Consider the following 7733-nt stretch of genomic DNA (forward strand, 5'->3'; position numbering starts at 1 on the left):
TACGTGGTGATGGATACGGTGACTTCGAAACCACCGGCTTCTGCGATGAAGAAGCTGCTAGAGTCGTGTAACCGCAGTTGGAGCTTGAGGACAAGCTCCGAATGGAAGGGTGGAGTAATGATACGTGATCATGGTTAGGTAGATTAGCGTATGGTTAGGACAATTTAATTAATTAGTTTTGGTGGTTTACTTTATGAATTTGGTTTAAGTATTTTCCATTTATGCATTAGGGTTTTGATTAAGTTGTATCAAGACATATATAATGGTCTTTATTGATTAATGAGAAAGGAAGCCCCAAGAATTAACCTCAATCTCTAAGAGAGAATTAGGGTTAAGAGGGAGCTAAGCTTTCTATCCTACTTAATTCTCAAGCAAATAGTTGGTTCATAACATAGTACACATCATGTAAACACATATTCATATCCGTAAACAGCAAGAAAGCTCACAAGCAAGCTCCTCCAATGGCGGATTCAAACTCTTCTCTCCTTCCTCTAAGCGAAAAGATCTCACACGAAAGCTATGTTTTGAGAACTGTGGATCTCACGATTCTCGGCCTTCTCTTTTCTCTTCTTTTATACCGAATCTTACATATGAGCCAAAATGATAACGTTTGGCTTGTGGCTTTTCTCTGTGAATCTATTTTCTCATTCATATGGCTGATTATTACCTGCATAAAATGGAGTCCTGCTGAAGATAAACCCTATCCAAATAGACTTGATGAAAGGTACCATTTTATTTACAAATAATGAAGCTATACATTTAAAACCCCTATAATTTCATTTTATTCAAACAATGATCCATATAATTTCATCCAAATAAAATCAAGGATTTACATGTTTAAAATTCTACAGTATTGTCTTAAACAATTAAGTAACATCATTCATTTCTATGTTATCATCCTCTTCTTCTTTTTTTTAATTTCAGGGTTCATGACCTTCCTTCAGTAGATATGTTCGTTCCCACGGCAGATCCCGTTAGGGAGCCGCCAATTATTGTTGTGAACACTTTGCTTTCGCTGTTAGCTCTGAATTATCCAGCGAATAAACTAGCGTGTTATGTATCAGACGATGGATGTTCACCTCACACTTTCTTCTCACTTAGGGAAGCTTCAAAGTTCGCCAAGATTTGGGTTCCCTTCTGCAAGAAATACAACGTTAGAGTTAGAGCTCCTTTTAGATATTTTTTAAACCCTTTGGTCGTAACAGATGATTCAGTATACATTAAAGACTGGGAAATGACGAAGGTGAGTTTGACTATTAAGTTGGCATTTGGGGTTGTTTAAAATAAAAGGTCCTGATTTTGTAAAACAAACTCAAACTGGCTTGTTCTGCCAGTGCAACCAAAAACACTCCTTGCCAAGTTTGAGTTGAGATACAAACACATTTTAACTGAACAAGTAAAAGGATGAAACACATCTGAACCGATGACTATGTTCACAAAATTTAAGTGATCACCATTCTCTGATTAACTACGCTTCTCTCATTATTTTCTCATCTATTTGTTTCTTTATATTATATAAAAAGACAAAAACTGAAGTAACTATTTTAACATTTAAGTATTATGTATATGTTGTTTTCCATATTATATATTGGAAAATTTTATTTATTCTGTTTATTTTTGTATTAATATAAAGAGGGAGTACGAGAAGCTATGCAGAAAAATTGAAAATGCCACAGAAGATCCCCATTGTTTGGATTCAGATGATGATTTTGAGGCTTTCTCAAACACAATACCAAATGATCATTCAACTATAGTTAAGGTATTATTATATTCAAGGAAACTATATGCCAAAACTTTTTTAATTTTTTTTAAATATAATGTCTACTCTATCGTTCTGGACAGATCATAAGGTTTGATTATAACTGTAACACCCCCGAACTGTCCTATGACCACACAGGCCATCGGACAGCCACGGGACGCCACAATGGGAATTGCACTGGGTTGATCCGGTCGAGGGATGGAAGCTGCAGACTTCCCGACCAGTCTTTCCTAGTACAACTCCACCCGCAACCGAGACTACTTAGGCTTTGCAACCCTTGCGGCCTGGTGCGTTGTGTCAGTCCGGACAAGACCGAGTATCGTTCGCAACTTGCCATGCTTTCACAAAACAACGATTGTATATTACTTCAATAGTTTATTACATTGAAAATAAATCATTAAAGTAATATACAAAGATAGTCGGGTATTCTTTCATGAAAATATAGGGTTTTACAATAAACACATGAAAAACCCTATCCGGTACCCTAATGTTTGCTCCAGCTCTAGACTCACTTAGGCTTCCCTGCAAGACCAAAAATAATATCATGAGTAATCTAAGATTACTCAGTGAGCCTCGGTACCCCTTGATCCTAAACAAGATTCTACTTCCCATCCCGACTACCCCAGCAAGTAAACAAACAAGCAATGCAAGTCATCAAAGCTACACAACAGAAGCTATAGCGGAAGCACAACAAAACACACAACAAGCGAGTGAGGTTAGATCCACACGACTCAACTGAGACGATCTAGACTCGCAAACCACAGAAAATACAACTAAAGGAACAAGGACCTCTTGGACACTTTAGACTCTTAACTCCAACACAACATGTAAGGACGACTAGAATAGTACAAGGGACTCTTGACTCATCCTAGACTCCTTCACCTAGGGCCCTTCGATATTCTGTTCCGTTCCTCCTCACTACCCATGCTGAAACCTCCCCGGTAACCAGCATGAGCTCCCATGCTGAAACCACAAAGGTAACCAGCATGAGATCCACCAAAGTTACATCGTCATGTAACGGTCACGCTAATAGCTAGTTAGCCGTGATGGTATCTCGCGTAAGTGATCTTCGAGAACTTCTTGCGAGATACACACACATCTTCGGAACCAGAACTATCGACTACACTTCCACTAGCTAAGACTCAAGAAACGAATTCAAGAGACTTTGCTACAAACACTTACTACCGCTTCACACAAGAAAGTCGAGCCAACAAGCAAGAACATTCATGCGGTAGAACATGCATTAATCAACAAGAACAAGAATGAAAATTCAAGGATCTTAAGATTAAACCATATGCATGTAACCAACTCAAATCGCTTAGACAAATCACTTGTCTATTCGCATGCAAAGAATATGATTTAACCACGTAAATCCCAATCAAACGCGCATGCAACTAATTCGGTTTAACACTTAAAATTCTTTAAGTTTACTTAGCATCAAGCTAACCTCAACCGAAATTATGCAATAAAAATTGCAACTAACTTCACCTCCTCTTATGCATGCAACCGATTTATTAAGCAAGACAATGCTAATAAAACAAATCGCTAAGTCTCAACATGCATGCAATCCTCTTAACCAAATTTTAAGTTCTCCAACTTACTTAAAATGCAACCGGTTTCATTCTCATCCAATCTTTAGGTGAGACCAACTTATTTAACATGCATTTTAACTCATTTCGCATGGTGATTCTAGCATGAATCCTACCATGACATGCATGCACCAAACTCACTTTCGCATGGTGATTCTAACATGAATCCTACCATGAATCGCATGCAACCAATTTAAACCATCTCTACATGCATCTACTCTACATGCCTTACCACAGAACTCACCTTTACGCCGATGATGATATCCGGACTTCACTGCACCACTTGATCAGACCACTTTCCCTTTTGCTCCGACCGCTCACCGCCCTTTGTCTCTTCTTGGTTCGCGACCCTTAGACTCGGTGTGATTCTGACACAACAACCACCTTCTCTTCAAGGATTTCTTCTTTGTTTCTCCCTTAACACCAACAATCTCTCAACACCAACACCCTCTCACGACGATCTCTCCTTTATTTCTCTTTCTCTCTCGGTTTTGAGAGAAAAGATCTTTAGAGTTTTTAACAAAGTGGGAGTTGAAAAGCTTGGGAGAAAAATGAGATTGCTTCTCAAATGAAATCGCCAACTCCATATTTATAGGCGAAACTTCTCCTCTCTTCTCCTTAGTGGATTTTGACAAGTGTCTTCCTCCTTAGCTGCATGTGGCGCGTGTGTCTCACCACCCAATCAGCTCGCGACATTCCATCATAAACACCAAAATTCTCTCTGCATGTGTGCATGCAATTTGATTGGCCAATTTCTCACGACACACCCCATAGTTCCATCTCCTTTCTCTCGTCCTTCGTCCGGTGCTCACGTCCGTTTACCCTTCGGTCATCGCTAGGACGTTATAGGTTCTATCGGTCATACTCGGACAATTCTCACGGTTCCTTGGACACTAACGATCTTCTCGGCAATCGTCTGGTGCGTCAGTCCGTTCGTACGTACGTCTCGTACAATACACGGTACACGGTACCTGGTAAATGGTACATGGTACATGGTACATGTCACCATCGGCCATCTCCCGGTCTTCTCTCTCGGGTCCTTCCTGTCCCTTCCGGTACATCTCTTAGACCGTACTGGTCCCTCGGGTACAACTTGGTCCGTACTGTCCGTTCTGGTATGTCTCAGACCATCGCTCCCGTATACGCAGTTTTCCGCGTAAACTGACATCTTCCGATCAATCTTAAAGTTTTGACCGTACATCCGGCCACTCCGGCCTTGGCTCGGTCATCCTCCGGTCCGTACATTTTTCCTAGAACTTCCCTTCGGCCTTTCTCCTTTGTTTTTCCTCCTCTTCCTTTTTAAGTCTTTTCCTGGCCATATCCTCGAACTTTTATTTTGAGATTTTTGCCCTTAGCGAGGGTCATTACATTCTCCCCCCCTCATAAGAATTCGTCCCCGAATTCTCCAACCATCTCCTTCTTCTCTTGGGATGTTGTTACTCCTTGTCATCTTTTCTTGGCTTTCCTCGTTGCCATAGATGTACTCCATTCAAAATTTGCTCTATCTACACCATTCGCTGATGCTTTTGGAAGACTTCTTCATCTCCAACAACCACTTGGTTCCCCATAATGTTCCAACTCTTCAAACACTTAAGCTCTCTCCTTTTTTTTTTTTTTTTTAANTCTCGGGTCCTTCCTGTCCCTTCCGGTACATCTCTTAGACCGTACTGGTCCCTCGGGTACAACTTGGTCCGTACTGTCCGTTCTGGTATGTCTCAGACCATCGCTCCCGTATACGCAGTTTTCCGCGTAAACTGACATCTTCCGATCAATCTTAAAGTTTTGACCGTACATCCGGCCACTCCGGCCTTGGCTCGGTCATCCTCCGGTCCGTACATTTTTCCTAGAACTTNACTCTACGCCTTAGAGATTTTCGGCCCTTTTTAATTTCTTTAGCTCCACTTAGCTTTTCTCCTTAACTACTTTGAACTCCACTTCCGAGTCTGATGACTTCCCGCCATACTTGGATCAATAAAAACCTTACTGGTTTCAAACGCCACTCACGTCTGATCCTCCCTTGATTGACCTTCCGAGTCACTTAATTCCTTCCTAACTCCTTTTCTCACATGGTTTGGTTTGACAACTCTTACTCACCACTTNTTCTCCCCCCCTCATAAGAATTCGTCCCCGAATTCTCCAACCATCTCCTTCTTCTCTTGGGATGTTGTTACTCCTTGTCATCTTTTCTTGGCTTTCCTCGTTGCCNATTTCTTCGCCTTTACTTAGCATAGAAATGCGTTCTCGCGATCCATTATCTTCTTGCACTCTCTTATGCATTTAGATCTTGGATCATGCATTACTTTTGCACTCCCTTGCTCGCACTTAGTTCAATTCTCTCGACTTACTTTACCAATTTCAATTGGTTTGCAATGCTCCCTTGCTCCTCCTATTTCTTAGGATTTGCCTTAACTCCTCCGTTCTCTCATTTCTTTCATTTCAAACCGACTCCTCTTTCTTGATCAAAACCTCTCTAGTTTTCTTGATCTTCTTCTCTTTTGTCTGATCAAGCTCCATGGTGTCTTACGTGAATCCTCATCGATCGCGCGATAACAATGCAAGTTAATTATGTGAAAATAATCAACAATGCAACCTATAAAACTCAAGCAAATCAAGCAAGTAATTAAACAAGCAACGATTAGCAAGCAACACACAAACAACCACACAACACGGCTAAAGAACTCCACAGAACTTTTCACAATCACTGAAGAAAAAACACGAGTTCTACACCACTTAGCCGATAACTTAATAAGGGTTCAGATCCTAGGCAACACAACAAAGGTTAGCCCTAAAGGATTACAACAAAGGAAAACTATCCAACCCTTACACAACAACCAAAAGAACTTCCCTTTCTTACTCTTAACCACTTCACTGGTTCCTAAGCCTGGTACACACTTTGCAGGTGCACACACACAACCTAGGCGGTTCATCAGGCGACGGCTCAGCGGGAGACTCGGTTGCGGTAGAGGCGGCAGACAATGAGGTTCCAGCTCGGTTCGTCGAACTCCCTTCCACTTGGTCAGCTTGCTCTAACGGGTGCTCTCCCGTTCCCACAAATTGACTGGATGGGTTCAAATTCTCTCGCACAACCCGGTATGGACAACGGTTGGAAAAGTGTCCACTTCCTCCACACTCAATACATCGTGTAGGCTCTGGGAATATAGGACGGTCTGGTCTAGCCCTCCAACAGTGATTGTTCAAGTGTCCCGGTTCTCCACAAGAATCACACGGCCTCCAATGCCTCATATGGCCTGGGTTCGGACAACGGTAAGAAAAGTGTCCCCGCATCCCACACCAATCACATTTGGCATTCTCCGGTGCCAACATACGCCTTAGCGATGTCCTCCAGCAATTTCGGGTCCAACGTCCCACTCCTTCGCACAACTCACAGTACGGCTGGTTCCTTATATGCACTTGGTTTGGATAAACCACTCTTTTCCGGGGAGTGGCTCTTACTCTCAGTCGGCCTCTCGGTTGGTAAGTCACTGACCGCGCCTCCGGGTTCTCTCTTGCCTGAAACTCTTGGTAAGACATCCACGGCTTCTTGGAACTACTTTCTCCTTCCTCAAACCTTACTCTTTCTCGGTTCAATCTCTTTAACTCTTCTGGTCTATCGATCCCCAACACTAGATCTCTCGGTTCCCACTCCTGGTCCGCACGTATCATTCACAATGGTACAACTCGGATAGGACTACTGGGTCTTGGTACAATTTGGTTGGACACTACTTGGTCTGACATCACTCGACTTGATTCACCCTGGTTTCTCTCGTCTCGACTTGAACTAGCTCTTGATCTCGCATCCTCTCCATGATCCATGCGGATCTCTCCATCTCGGTCTCGGTCTCTTGGTATTGAGTTTTGGTCACGTCTTGGTTCCACTATAAAAGTCGGAATCCCCTCATCATCACTCGATATGACATCGATCACCTCCACAACTCTATCCCCTCTTGCCCTTGGTTCCTCGGACCTAGGGTCTCCATGGTCTGGCCTCTCCTCTTTTTCAGGTTCCGGTACAATCAATGCACCATTCTCTTCATCTACTCTCTCCGGCGAGTGCAACTCATCCAACATCAGAAGGATCCTTGCAATCGTCTCCGGCCTCTCTTCCACTGGTCGCTCCGCACTGGTACTCCCGGTCTCGGGTGTTACCCCACTCCTACCAGCAGCAACATCACCTTCGGGCGTATACACGTCCGTCAAGAAATCTAGAATCCTCCCGACTGTATCCGAGTATTCCCTCATATGATCCTCCAGATTCGTATTATCACTTTGATCCTCCACCAGATCCAACAACAAGTTTTGTAACTGCTCGGCGAGCTCCACCTCTGCCTTTCCATGCTCTCCGACAGGAATTGTTTGAAACTTTCCTTGTGCGTCCATTCTAACTT

At 42.8% G+C, this 7733-nt stretch overlaps 1 pseudogene; it reads left to right on the top strand.

The window, feature by feature from the left end:
* The window catches only part of LOC104720360, a 16503-nt pseudogene continuing 9128 nt past the window's right edge, over positions 359-7733 (top strand).

Source organism: Camelina sativa, chromosome 10 (assembly GCF_000633955.1).
Source record: "Camelina sativa cultivar DH55 chromosome 10, Cs, whole genome shotgun sequence".
NCBI lineage: Eukaryota > Viridiplantae > Streptophyta > Magnoliopsida > Brassicales > Brassicaceae > Camelina > Camelina sativa.